We start from the raw sequence: 14,444 nt of genomic DNA, 5'->3' as shown, positions 1-14,444 counted from the left end.
TTTCTAGAAGAAATTCTCTCCTGTATGATTCTGTGCAAGGAAACATATTCCTTCTACTCCAGCAATTGAATTCAAACTGACTGAACCCTGTCCCATCTCACAAACACAGCCTGAAGTTACCAGGCAGCCAAAATCAAGCTCTGACTTGCAGGGTTGATTAAGTGTGATGTAACATCCTTCCAGTCTCCTTCAGGCTCTGGAAACTGTGGTCAGACATGAGTAATAACCTCCTTTATGTCTTCATATAAATGGCATTAGGGTGTGACCAGAGATTTTATATAATATTTTCTAGTCATTCCATTTTGCAGAAATAGAATATTTAATTATCATTGCTTCAAGCCTATAGAATCATAGGAGCTATAGCCAGGATAAAAAGTAGGCTAGAGAGAAAAGTTCCATTTTTTAAAACACCTTTATTGGAGTATAATTGCCTTACAATGGTGTGTTAGTTTCTGCTTTATAACAAAATGAATCAGTTATACATATACATATGTCCCCATATCTCTTCCCTCTTGAATCTCCCTCCCTCCCACCCTCCCTATCCCACCCATCTAGGTGGTCACAAAGCACCGAGCTGATCTCCCTGTGCTATGCGGCTGCTTCCCACTAGCTATCTACCTTACGTTTGGTAGTGCATATATGTCCATGCCACCCTCTCACTTTGTCACAGCTTACCCTTCCCCCTCCCCATATCCTCAAGTCCATTCTCTAGTAGGTCTGTGTCTTTATTCCCGTCTTGCCCCTAGGTTCTTCATGACCTTTTTTTTTTCCCTTAGATTCCATATATATGTGTTAGCATACAGTATTTGTTTTTCTCTTTCTGACTTACTTCACTCTGTATGACAGGCTCTAGGTCCATCCACCTCACTACAAATAACTCAATTTTTTTATTTTAAAAAAGAAGGGGAGGAATTTCCTCCTTTTCCTTCTGAAGCAGGTCATTTTGATTTTGGTTGGGGTAAGCTGTGTGAAAGACATTCTATGTTTTCTTTCTCCAGGAGAATACCAGCAAAAAAAAAAAAAAAGAAAGAAAGAAAGAAAGAAAAAAGATAAAAGCTATCCTCACGAAATCCTGATGCATACTGTTTCCTTATAGTGAGCTGCGAGCACATCTCAACAGGCATAATGTAATATTCAAGCTGTAATAGTCAAGCTCAATGCTTGACTAGTTTCCCTTTGTGCTTTTACCATTTTGATCATCACATCATCTTGTTCACAAACCTTGGGATCTCGTTCTTAGCAAATATAGCCCAAGTGTCTTAACCTGACGTTCAGGCTTTCTGCAGTTTCACCCAAACCTACATTTCCCAACTCAAAATTGAAGCTTTCTTTAATACCAGGCCTTCTAGTCTAGTGGAATTACGTGTCATCAAGTCTCTTCTCACTATTTCCCTTTCCCTCATCATTGCAGGTTCTAGTATCTGCTCAAGTGGGATCGTATCAATCTCCCCATGACCTCTTCTACACTGCTGTGATGCCGCTTTCTGCTGTCCATTGGTATTGTCATGATTGATTTATACCTTATCTAATTTTCTACTCATATCCTCTTGCTCAAAGAGTGGTGCTCCTCTAGTTGGGAATGTCATCCTCTTTGATAGCACATCATTGGAAGGGGGTTTTGTGGAGGACTCATGACAGAAGAGACAGAAGCTTAGCCAACCAGGCAAATTAACTGTATAGGTCAGAAGCTACAAGGGCGTTTTAGGCTCCCTTGGGACAGAGACACAGCAAACTCCAAGAGCCCAACAAATCCCAGTTACTCAGTCACAAGATTTGGTCTGGGCTGTTTGGTTATGTAGCCTTTGCTCTTGCTTCTAAAACCTGAGTTTTGCCCCTAGACTTTGTCATTCTAATCATCCTGAAAAAGAGTTACTGATGCTCCCTAGTGAGGTCCACCCCCACCCCCCACCCCCCGGTGGTCACCTTGCTACCCAAACATAATCTTCTCCCTCCTGGATCCAAATTATTTACCATCTATTCTTTACTTCTATACTTTTATTTCTCCTGTACCTCTCCTTCCACATTCCAGCACCCTATATCTTGCCAAGTGGTTCATTTTCTCTCCTCATTTTCTCTGCCTCTTAGCAACAATTGACAGAGTTGGTTGTCCCCTCCTTCTGATACACTTTTTTTGGAGACTTTTGAGACAAAACAGCAATCACACAACCTTACTTTATTTCCTTGCTCTCACAGGTCTCAACTTTTTAGTCTTCTCTACTGCTTCCTCCTTTATATAAAATGCTGGCTAGTTCTAACAGTCTGTCCTCAGCCATCCTCTTTTCTCTAACTACACTTTCTTCCAGTTAATCTAATCCAGTTCCATCCCAGCCTCTCTGCTGAGCTCCAGACTCATGTCACTACCCACTTTATCTCTACTTGGATGTCTATCAGGCATCTCAGTGTCAACATCACCAAACCAGAATCACTGACTTTCTCCCATGCTCCAGAATTTCCTCCTCCACAATTCTTTCCAATCTACCCAACTGGGCACCAAAACTGAAACTCAGTCTTATTTTCTCCTCTTTCATCATAACTAGATTCCAATCTGAAAGTAAGTCCTATTGGTACCTCCAATAGGTAACTCCAAAGCTTCTGTTTCCAATGCTACCACTCTGAGCCAACCCACCACCATCTTTCTCTTGGATTATTGCATCAGCCTCCTGACTGGTTTCCCTGCACCCACATCGTGACCCATATCCCATTCTCCACATGGTATCCAGGATGATAATTTCAAAGAGCAAATTAGATCTTGTCATTTCATGATTAAAACATTGCAAAGACTTCCAAGAATGAACTAGAATAAAATATAACCTCCTTATGATGACCTCCAAGATCCTGTCAATCTATTCAGTATTCATTCCCTTCATTATTTCCCTCATTGATTACATTTCATCTATAATACATTGTCCTTCTTTCTGGTTTTCAGTCACTCCCTAAGCTCATTCCTGCCTCAGGGATTTGAACTTGCTGCTCCTCCTACTTGGAGCACCTTACCTCAGACCTTCACGTGGCTGGCTGCCTGTTTCCCATCATGCGGATCTCAGTCCCTGGGTCTCTCCTCTCAGAGGCTTTCCCTAAGCAAGTCTCAGCCAGTCATTATCGCATTATTTTCACCTAGGTACACATCAGTATCTGAAAGGATCTTATTTATTTACATTGCCTGTATTCCCCAACTACAACATGAACTGTTTAGGTTGTGGGCTTTTTTGTTTGTTTGTTTGTTTACCTGTGTACATCCAGTTCTTAGAATTTTGGCTAGAACATGGAAGGGATTTAATTAATATTTGTTATTAAATGTCTGACTAAATGTCAAATTGTAGCTGTGACCCAAAGGACTAATTACTATTAATAAAACTTTTCTTGACCTCATAGTTAATATGATATTTTAGCTGGGACTAGAAGTCAGGGATATTTTGAACTGAAGAAGCACAAAGTGCAAATTGACAGTGATGGGCTGAAGAATCATGGCAGTGGTTTTCTGATTGGCTCCATTCTATTTGTGTTCATAAAAAAAATTAGCTAAGGTATCATTAAAGATAGCAAAAATCGCTATGTAATTATATTGTCAAACTCATGATCTATGCTGAAGCAAATCATAGGTAGCTTCAGAAGATGTGATTAAACAATTTCAAAAGCCCTGGGACTTCCCTGGTGGCTAAGAATCCGCCCGCTAATGCAGGGGACGTGGGTTCGAGTCCTGGTCCGGGAAGATCCCACATGCCATGGAGTATCTAAGCCCATGCACCACAACAACTGAGCCTGTGCTCTAGAGCCCATGAGCCACAACTACTGAGCCCACGAGCCACAACTACTGAAGTCCTAGCGCCTAGAGCCCGTGCTCTGAAAAAAGAGATGCCACCATAATGAGAAGCCTGCGCACCACAGCAAAGAGTAGCCCCTGTTCACCACAACTAGAGAAAGCCTGTGCACAGGAAGGAATACCCAGTGTAGCCAAAAATTAATTAATTAATTAAAAAGAAAACAATTTCAAAAGCCCTTACATTATTCTCTGACCCTAGAAATAAGGACAGTTGAATGGAAATTATGAAAGAAAAATGAAAATAGGACAAAATTTTTCTTCATAAGCAGTATATGCTAATTGAATAGGAAATAATATTGACCATGTCTGAATCCAAAAGTTGGCTAAGCAAAATATTCAAACAATTGAAATACCTGAAAGGTAAAAATGTGATTTAGTAAAAGTCCCATTTTATTATTAATTGCTGAAGTGAGAAATAGACCTATGAATTCCAATAGTTTCCCTTTTCCATTCCCAGTAACCATGATTCACTGCAATTTAAAATCTGGTAATGCCTTTGTGAATATCCTCTAAGTTATAAAGACTTGGTAAATTTATGAGTCTGAGCTAGTTACCTCAAAAGGCTTAAGAGGAAGATAACCAGAGGTTATGGTTACCAGAAAGATTTATTAACAAAAGAAAAGTTACAGGTCTAGAAGCCTAAGAGTCTTACTTTGAATGTTCACAATTACTTTGGTAGAACAGAACAAACTATGACTTGAGGAGGAAGGTAGTTGTTAAAAATCTATATACTTTACTGGGAGGGATAATCATACAGGGCTCTCCCATCCTGGGGCCAGAGCTTATTACTTAGATTGTGTATGAAATAAGATCACTTATTTAATGTTTGGCTATTTATTTTTTAATTATGTCCAGACAGAGTAGAGCTCAAGACATATGGAATTAAATAGGCAAGTAATTAAATCCTGGAGAAATAAACAGTCCTAGAAGTACTAGGCAGGTCTAGGCTCAAACAGACCTTGGAGGCTCAACAGGGAAGAGAGAAGACCAGGAAGATAGAATCAGTCTGAGCAGGCAGCAGGGTTCAGGAACCTGAGAAAGCAGAATAAGTCAGCACCAGTATCTGGGCAACGCTGAGAACAGAGAGCATCTGAGAGCATCAGTGGTTCACCTCTTCCTGCTCGGCATCCTGCCTAGATGTGGGCTTGCCTGGACTGGCCAGAATGAGGCCAGAGGATGGGAGGTGAAGCCCAGTTAACTCAAAAGGGTCGGTCATTTAAAGTACCTTCCTTGGTCCAAGCATGGATTAATTAAATGGTTGCTTGTTTAAAAGTGGGAAACTTGGCTCACTCTTTTGTATATCAACAAATATTTCATGAGCTCCCTCTCTGTGCTGTTGCTGTGCTAGCCAGGAAGTGTAGCCTGCATCTGTGTCCGCAGCTCCTGATTCCTGAGGCCCCTGCGTGCAGGAAGTGTCAAAGTGGTCATGATTTTACAATGAACCAAAGAAAAAATCCATGTGCTAATTTCCTTGGGTCCTCCAGCCAAAGAGAATTTCTCCTGCCTTTGAACTTGGATAGCCAAATATCTGCAGCTTTCTAATTACTTACTTTCTCTCCCTAATCATATTTTAGTTTACCTGATTTCCTCTAGAACAGGATGATTGCTCATTTCACTTTTGTATCTCCTCTAGTGAATGTATATATGCAAGTATGTAGAGAAGACATATATAAAATTATGAATATCTGTATATTCAAGATGTGGAGAGATGTACAAAAATATTAACAGTAAAATTGAGATCTATGAAATTGAGTGATAATTATTTTCTTTTTGATTTCATATGTACTTTCTAAGTCATATACAAGAAACATATCTTAATAACACACACCATAAAAATTCCAAAAAAAGAAAAAAGAGCAGAGAGTGTAACATTGGAATAGCGAGTGTGTATTTCAATTACGAATTAAGATTAATGGCTGTATGCATGGTGGGTTTTGTTTTAATTATTATTTTGGCCTGAAAAAGCAATGGAAAGTTACAAATATGTATTTACCTCTAAAATAAAGCTGTTTTCTCTAAGCTCTGACGTGGAACCTTGTAGTAGAGAAGAGTAGACCCGTATACAATTACATCACTTCAAGGAAACAAGACAAAACATCTATAATTCTAACCGTTATCCAATTTTTAGAAAACAGAAAAAGAGTCAAGAAAAGTGTGGTTTCTGGGAAGTAATTGGTTCCATATTTTTTCTAAAGAATGTGTGTCATTTGCAGAGATGGTAAAAGTTGAGCGTTGGACTATAATCACTATCACTTTATTAAGTGATATTGATTGCAGTTAGGGAATGTTTGAGATACAAACAAAAATGTATTACAGTGCTTGAATTTAAGACAGGATAAACAGGATGAATATCAAACAACCAGGCTTCTATGTGAGTATACCATCACAGTCAGTCCAGTGGAATCTAATTTGAAATGCCAAACTTTTAGTATGCTATTGTATATTTACATGGCGCTAATGCCCTGTGCTCCATTCTCCCCAGAGTGCCCTCAGGGAGGTGAGAAAAGCAGGAGCAGTAGGAAAAGCGAGCTAGTTGGAAGCCATTCAGGACTCAAGGCATCTTGCCACCACTCAGCCTGGGAAGGAGCTACTCCATCTGCCGATGGCTTCTTCTGGAATTGCTTCTATGGCACAGCTCAAGAGTCTCTGCTTCATCTGGGTTTCCAAGAGGAATTTCTAAGGTTGACTTCACAGGGGCCATGGCTCAATTTTTCCTGTTCATCTGTTGGCTGCAAAAGAATCAGCCCTCCTCTTGAGCTCCATTTCCTAGACTCTGGGATAATGATGGCGATGTCCTTCAACCATCTCAGCTACTAAGATAACACCCTCATCCCTTAAGAGAGAGACACCTTCATGTTCAACTACTGAAAGCAGTAGTATTGGTTTGTTTGGTACTTGAGATGATGTTATGAAATGACGAATCACTCTACTTGATAGCTTTAAAAGACTAATTTTTTTCCAACAGATCCAACCCTCTCTAACCCTAGACTTCAGTGAAAAGAGAGAACATTCAAAAGAAGTTCTTTCTCAGAGGTTGTATTTTCAATTGACCTTTACTTGACTATTTTTAAAAATCTAAACTTTTATATGAAGCCCATGTTTCTCTAACAATCCTAAATTCCCTGTCTGCATTGTAACCAAAGAATCTGTACAAGTAAATTGACTATTAGCACTAGATTTCTATTTTGATGAAAGGTATAGGATGCATCTTACTTTAGGAAGTTAAAACAAGTATAAAATATGAAACCTTGAATTACATGTTAAAAAGACATATTACATATATGTTATACTATTTTAAATGTAACCAGAAAACTTAATGTTTTCTTAATCACTGCTGGTTACTTCTATCCCTTCTGATTGAGCAAAATATTTAATAGTTTATCACAAAATCTTATAAGCATTAGAAATAGTAGAAAAACATTTGTATACTAAAATAGACTTTAGGAAGATTTATAACTGGTTATGTGGTTAAATAAATAAATCTCAAATTATTCTCAAATATGGTTAATGGATTTATCTCAGTTGGGGCTACTGTTTGTTATTTAGATATATGCCTATTAAGGAATACAAAAATTAAATATTGATAACTTGTTTAAATTCTAACAATATTTATTCAGCATAAAGTCATATTTCCTCTTTGAAAACTATTTAGTAAACACTGGTACTATAATTTATTCTAAATAGATTGGATTATTTTATAAGTTTTTAGTTAAACTACACTAAACTGATTCAAGCCCCGGAGGACAATATAATAGTGCAGTTCAGTTTACTTGGCTTTAGAATTCTATCTCCAATCCTCCAGTCACTATCCCATTATAAGGGTGGGCGGGAGGGGGAATTGGATGAAGGTAGTCAAAAGGTAAAACTTCCAATTTAAGATAAATGAGTACCAGGGATGTAATGTACAAAATGATAAATATAATTAGCACTGCTGTATGTTGTATATGAAAGTTGTTAAAAAGTAAATCTTAAGAATTTTCATCACAAGTAAAAATTTGTTTTTCTATTTCTTTAATTTTGTATCTATGTGAGATGATGAATGTTCACTAAACTTATTGTAGTAATCATTTTATGATGTATGTAAGTCAAATCATTGCGCTGTACACCTTAAACTCATACAGTGCTGTATGTCAATTATATCTTAATAAAACTGGAAGAAAAAAAGTTCCTTCTACCTCTAAAAACAAAAAGTCACCACAAAACAAAAAAAAAAACTCGAACAAACAAAACGAAAACACAGTACATACATTGCAGATTTTCAACTCTGCAATTTGAATACATTAAAACAATGATAATATTAAGCTAGGATCAATTGCAAAGAATTTAACTGTTTTATATTAACAAAATAAAAAGATAAAATGTCATAATTGGAAATACTTTGCTAGTCACACCTACTAAGTTTATTCCTTCCTCAAAGTCATCCACATTAATAAAACCATCAGCAACATTAACCAAAATGCCCTTTAAAGAATCATAAAGTAAGTTCACTTCCCTATAATTTAAGTGGTAAAGACCAGCAAAACACAGGTATCATTCATTTATGTTTCTTGTCCGTAAACACAAACAAAAGTCCATATCAGTTTAATACAAACAATACAATATGTGCTACAATGTAAGAACATGGACTATATGGTCTAATTTTATCAAAGTTATTCAGGGGCAGTCTCATAAATAAAACTCAAAATTGATGGGTTCTACAACAGGGGGTTGAGTGTTTCTATCCTATTATGAAATTATTGTTTCTTGTTAGAAATAACATATTCATATAAGTGAGACTTCCCCAAAGTAAAAATGACTGAGTAGCAAAAAGTTTGAATTTGCCACCACATACTCTATTGGAAAAGTGGCAAGAAGCCAGATAATTTCATTGCTACTCAGAGGAATGAGTAGCTTTGCCCACTTGCCATCTGCTTACGTGTCCTGGACCCACTCACTGGAAACCAGTTCAACGCGGTACCCCCATACTGTCTGGTCTCACTAGTTCACTCACCCTCCTTGACATGTACCCTTTGGCAGAGCTGCAAATTTCTTAATGCTAATTGGAGGCACTATGTATAGCTATTTATAGAAGGCTTGCTAAGTGTTTAATTCCCATCAAAGCCCTATTGGCAGATACTGTTATGACGCTTATTTTATAGATGGCAAACAGAAGCTTGGCTAGGTTAAGTAACTTGCTATGGGACAAACCAGTAAGTGGCAAAGCCAAGATTTGAACCTATAGCTCTCTTGCTTCAGAATTGGACCCTTAACTCATGGACTCTCATTTAATTATGATTATCCTTTCATTGTTTGGGGCAGTCTTAAATTATATCAGAAATCCTTTTCAATTTTGTGTGTGTGTGTGTGTGTGTGTGTGTTTGTGTGAGAAGTCTCTGTTGATTTGTGGAAAATAATAAAAGTTTAGCTGAACCGCAATTAAAAAGACCTTTCGAGTCTGCTGGTTGAATGTAACCTTGTAACCATAAGAGTACTGAGGGAAAGGGGGAAGTAATGCAGGAGTCTAGTATCTTTTCCAGGCAAACCACAATCCCGGGTGAAGAACTTGAGTTCATGACACTTGTCAGAAAAGGGAGGAGGGTTTGGTGGCCACACTTACCTTCAAGCCCTCCCCTCTTCCCCCGACCCTCCCCATATGCTTACCTTGGTCAGGAAAGGGTGTTCTGAAAAAATCAAAAGGAAAATACGTCCGGGTTTCGGGCTGCTCTGACACATGCACACCTTCAAACTTGGCTCCCTATGGATTTTGCTTTCTAACAACTTGCCCTCAACTTGACCTCAGGGAGTAGATTAGAGGGTTTTTGTTTTCCCCTACCCCCATGTTTCACCTGCTACACTGTGAATGGGAGATTTTTACCTTCGTTGTTGAGCTGAACCTGCTCCGGAGAGTGTGTTTCCCTGCTCAGTTCCAAACTCTGATCGTCGTTGGAGAGTCAGGGCTTGCTCACCTGTCCGGGAGGTGGAGCTGGGGTCGGAGACAAGCGCGGGAGGAGGGGCGCACACACTCCTGCCCGGGCGGGGCTCCCTCAGCCTGGCAGTGCCCCTCCCACGAACAGCAAGCCCAAGAAACTGTTAATTATTACTCCTTTTCGCCACAGCAGGGAAGTGTTAGAAACCTGAGCCACTCCCTGTGCCTCAGTGCATGTTGGGAGTGTTTACTTTCTTTCTTCGGAGCCACTGATAGGAACTCTCCTTTGCTCCCTGTCACACATCTTGAGGACAAGTGAATTGACATGCTGGTTAACGCTTTAACCTCTGAACTGGCCGGATTCTAATCTCTCCTCTCTAGTCTGTAGAGAAATAGTCTTTAAGAAATGACACCGACTAGGACTGAATGTCATTATTCACATGTCTTTCTTTTGAAAATTTTCTCTTTTAATCAGAAATTTCTTAATTTTCCCCCCTTGTTCTTTTGCCACCTCCTTTCCTTACTGGCACCCTTTTCACCCAGAGCGGTGGTTCTCCCACTCAGAGCAAACCAGAGCCACCCAGTATCTTGCGAAACCCTCATAACCCATGGGCCTCAGCACCTATGAGACTCCGATCTAGTAGGTCTAGGGTAGACGGCGGGTATGTTTTAAATAAGCTTCACAGAAGAATCTAGTAGACATCAAAATTTCAGAACTATTGTAATAAAAGTATACAAGAGGAAATGAATAGTAATTTAGTCACTACCTAGTGAATTGTGTTTGGAGACAGCTTTTTCCTAATACCTCTAATTTTAAAAAAGGCACTAAAGTCTAGTTAACTAGACTTATTATGGTGATGATTTCACAATATATGTAAATATTGAATCATTATGTTGTATACCTGCAACTAGTATAATATTATATGTCAATTATACCTCAATTAAAAAGAAAGGAATGGATAAAGGAACTGACAGTTAAAAAAAAAAAAAAAGAGCTCCCTCTTTGAAAACTACCAAATTTACTTAAAATTAGTAAAATCAGACCCCAAAAAAGGGCACCAAAAACTCAGAGACACTCAGATGACAGATGCTCTGGAAATAGTGCTTTTATTTACACTCACACAAATGCGCTTTTTGGTATCATTGGTACTTTACCTGTTTCCTATGTAAAGCACTTTGATCATGAAAAAAAAAATAAAAGAAGGTTATTTTACAAGAATAAACCTCAGAGCCCTCAAAAGGAATTAAATATAATTCCTACAATGAGTTGAGTAGGCAGAGTTGATTTCTGGTGTCCTGTGTATTCAAATGTCAAATTAACAGACTGACCATCACTCTAGATTTGCAGGTTACATGTTTGATATAGAACTTTAAGGATTCTCTATGTTCAAAAGGTCAGACAGTTTATCTAGTTAACTTGCGGTGTGTGGAGGCCAGGGATGATCAGACTGATCATTCCTTGGGCTATTTTAATAAATTGAACAGGCAAATTGGCTTATTGGATCACAATCAAACCTTCTACAACCTCATATATGAGGACAGTGTGACCTGGTATTACCTGTGGGGATTCATTTGATGGCCACGTTGACCTTACAACCCCCCATTTGTGACTGCTGGTATGGACTGACCTTTGAATGATGACTAACAGCAGCTGCAGTGTCCACAGCTCCTAGGCTCCAGAATGTCTTTGTTCAAATCCATGCCCCACTCCCATTGTCTGCATTTCTTTATTATTAGTATCAGAGAAACCTTGTTTTGCCTTTTTTATCTGCAAGCATCCTTGAAGCCTTTATTCCGATTACTCGTTTTCAACTGGTTTCCTTTCACTAGTTTCAGTGATTCCTTTTGTTCTGGAGTACTTAACCTTTTATAAATATGTAATTTTTATTTTGTAATATAAAAAATACATAATTGCACATGTGGAAAATATAAAAAGCACAGATATGTAGAGGAAAAAAATCACCTACAATTCCATCTCTCAAATATAGTTACCAAGAACAATTTGGTGAATGTCTTTATTGACATACTTTCTCTGTGGATATTTACCAAAATGCTATTACATTTGCTTATTGTTTTATAATCTGCTTTTATCACATTAAACATATTATGAACAATTTACCACATGTCAGTCAGGTTTTTTTCTGCAATATGTTTTTAACTAGCTGCACTGTATTATACCACATGGATATACTATTATTTATTTAATCAGTTCCCTATTGAGAAATTTATATTACTATAAACAACGCTGTAGTAAATGTTTGTATGCAATTGCACACAACCACGATTATGCCTTTTAGACATTTCAAAAAATGAAGTTGCCAGATGAAAGGTAATACACATTTTTATAGAATTTCTCTCAAGTGTCAATTTTATACTCCTGGAGTAACTCTTGGATTATTTTTCTTCTTTTAAACCTTTCCCTATTTGAAAGGTAAAAAAATCATACCCTATTTTAAATATGTATATTATTGATTACCTGTAAGACTGAACCCACATTTAGACTGACCCTGCATTTTTGCTTTCTGTTTATTGTACTGTTTGTTCATCTTTTTGGCATTGATTTCTAAGATCTCTTTATATATTAATCACATCAACATATTGTCATATATGCTGTACCTATATTTCCCAGTATTATTTGCCTTTTAATTTTGTTTATGGTAATTTTTGACCTACAAAAGTTTAAAACTTTAGCTATTAAATTTATTACTATTCTTCTTTATTGCTTATAACTCAGTGTTAAAAAGCTTTCCCATCCTTAAAGTATATATATATATATTTTTTTTCTTCTAGTTTATTTATTTAGAGATTATTTATCTATTAAATTTAACATTTCAACCCATCTGGACTTTATGATGCTAACAACTGTGATATTTAAATCTAAATTAATTTAAAAAATTATTAGTTATTAACCAAGTAGGATTTATTGAATAATTATAGATTATAAATTCCACAAGGTAAGGACTATGTTTTCTGCTCTATTTTATCTCCAAAGCCTAGCACTTGACTAGCAGGTTCATTGTTAACTCAGACCAGAGTTCTATTTGTTTATTCACTTATTTACTTATTTATATATTTGAGATATAGTTGATTTACAATATTATATTAGTTTCAGGTATACAACATAGTGATTAAAAATTTTTATAGGTTATACTCCATCTAAAGTTATTATAAAATATTGGCTATATTCCCTGTGCTGTGTAACATATCTTGTAGCTCATTTATTCTATACAGAGTAGTTTGTACCTCTTAATCCCCTACCCCTATCTTTCTCCTCTCCCTACCAGTAACCACTAGTTTGTTCTCAATATCTGTCAGTCTGTTTCTTCAGGCCAAATGTTTAATAGTCACTCGATTCTTTTCTTTCCAAGCTTCCACTCCCAGCAAGTCTTGAAGTTGTATATTAGTCTCTGCATCTCCACTACCTGCTAGATTAGGCAGTATCACTTCTTGCTCAGATACTACAAATGGCCTCCTAATTGGTCTTTCTGCCTGTACTCTTGTCCCACACTAGTCCATTCTCCACCTGTAGCCAGTGTAATCTCCTATAAACAAAAACCAGATCACAATGCCACCTTTCATCTCCTTTGCTGAAAACCATTTTGTCGGTTGTCCCCTGTATCGGGGATAAAATCTAGATCTGAACTCCCTACATCTTTGACCTTACTGATTCTCTGCTCTCCTGATACTGACTCTCTCTTGCTGTCCTGGTTTGATTTTTGTTCCTGGGACAGACCAAGCTGGTTATTGCCTCACTGCCTTTGCATTTGGTATTGTCTCTGCCAAGAAAGCTCTGCTCTTGTCACGGCTTCTTTCTTTCCATTTTCTTCTTTTTTTTCCCCCTCAAATGTTACTCCTCGGAGAGGCCTCCCATGACCACTCTATTTTAAATTTTTATTTATTTGTAATATCTTTATTGGAGTATAATTGCTTTACAATGGTGTGTTAGTTTCTGCTTTATAACAAAGTGAGTCAGCTATACATATACATATATCCCCACATCTCTTCCCTCTTGCGTCTCCCTCCCTCCCACGCTCCCTATCCCACCCCTCTAGGTGGTGACAAAGCACCAAGCTGATCTCCCTGTGCTATGCGGCTGCTTCCCACTAGCTATCTATTTTACATTTGGTAGTGTATATATGTCCATCACAATGTGTCCTTAATATAATTCTGCTGCAGGGATACAATCACCCATAGAAATGGCACAGAAAAGGAGAAAAAAAGAGATGTGTATAATTAGAATGGGTCATTTCTACATCTCACTAAATCACTCCTGAAAAATATTTAGAGCTGATTGCAACTGGAAGAAAATACAAAGAGAACAACAAATTGCCTGATTCTAACACTATGACCCAATTGCTGTGGGTCACTCATACCAGTTTGTTTCATAGCCTACACCTTGTTAGGTATCTGAGGCTGCACTGGAAGCCAAGGCTACGCACCGAATGAAGTAAAAAAAGGAAGCAGAGGAGCTCCAAACAATGAGGGGACTCCCAATAAAAACCTAACTAGAAATTGCCTTAATAAGGAAGCCAGGCATTGATAAGGCAACATGATAAATTACTTTTCCAATATGTAAAGCTTAAAATAAATACATTTTACATTTGGGAATTTTGCCATAGAGATCTTAATAAATTATAATAACAGCATTAATTCTCTTTGAAAAATCCCAACATTTTTCTTGAATTTGAAGAATAATCCATCATTTCCTGTTTAAATTAA

General features: G+C 37.5%; 1 protein-coding gene across 3 annotated transcripts in view; it reads right to left on the bottom strand.

Moving 5' to 3' along the window:
* Nucleotides 1-9,710, bottom strand: part of RASSF6 (Ras association domain family member 6) — a 63,366-nt gene extending 53,656 nt beyond the window's left edge. For all 3 annotated transcript variants that reach the window (XM_029235327.1, XM_029235326.1, XM_029235329.1), the window contains exon 1: nt 9,675-9,710. The gene's annotated coding sequence lies outside the window, so the exon portion shown is untranslated. The remainder of the gene's footprint in view (nt 1-9,674) is intronic.
* Between the last annotated feature and the right edge of the window lie 4,734 nt (nt 9,711-14,444).

The sequence above is a fragment of the Monodon monoceros genome, unplaced genomic scaffold (assembly GCF_005190385.1).
Source record: "Monodon monoceros isolate NGI ecotype Baffin Bay Population unplaced genomic scaffold, NGI_Narwhal_1 Super_Scaffold_20, whole genome shotgun sequence".
Taxonomy (NCBI): domain Eukaryota; kingdom Metazoa; phylum Chordata; class Mammalia; order Artiodactyla; family Monodontidae; genus Monodon; species Monodon monoceros.
Note: the sequence above shows the minus strand (reverse complement) of the source record. Positions and strands in the feature narration are given on the sequence as shown.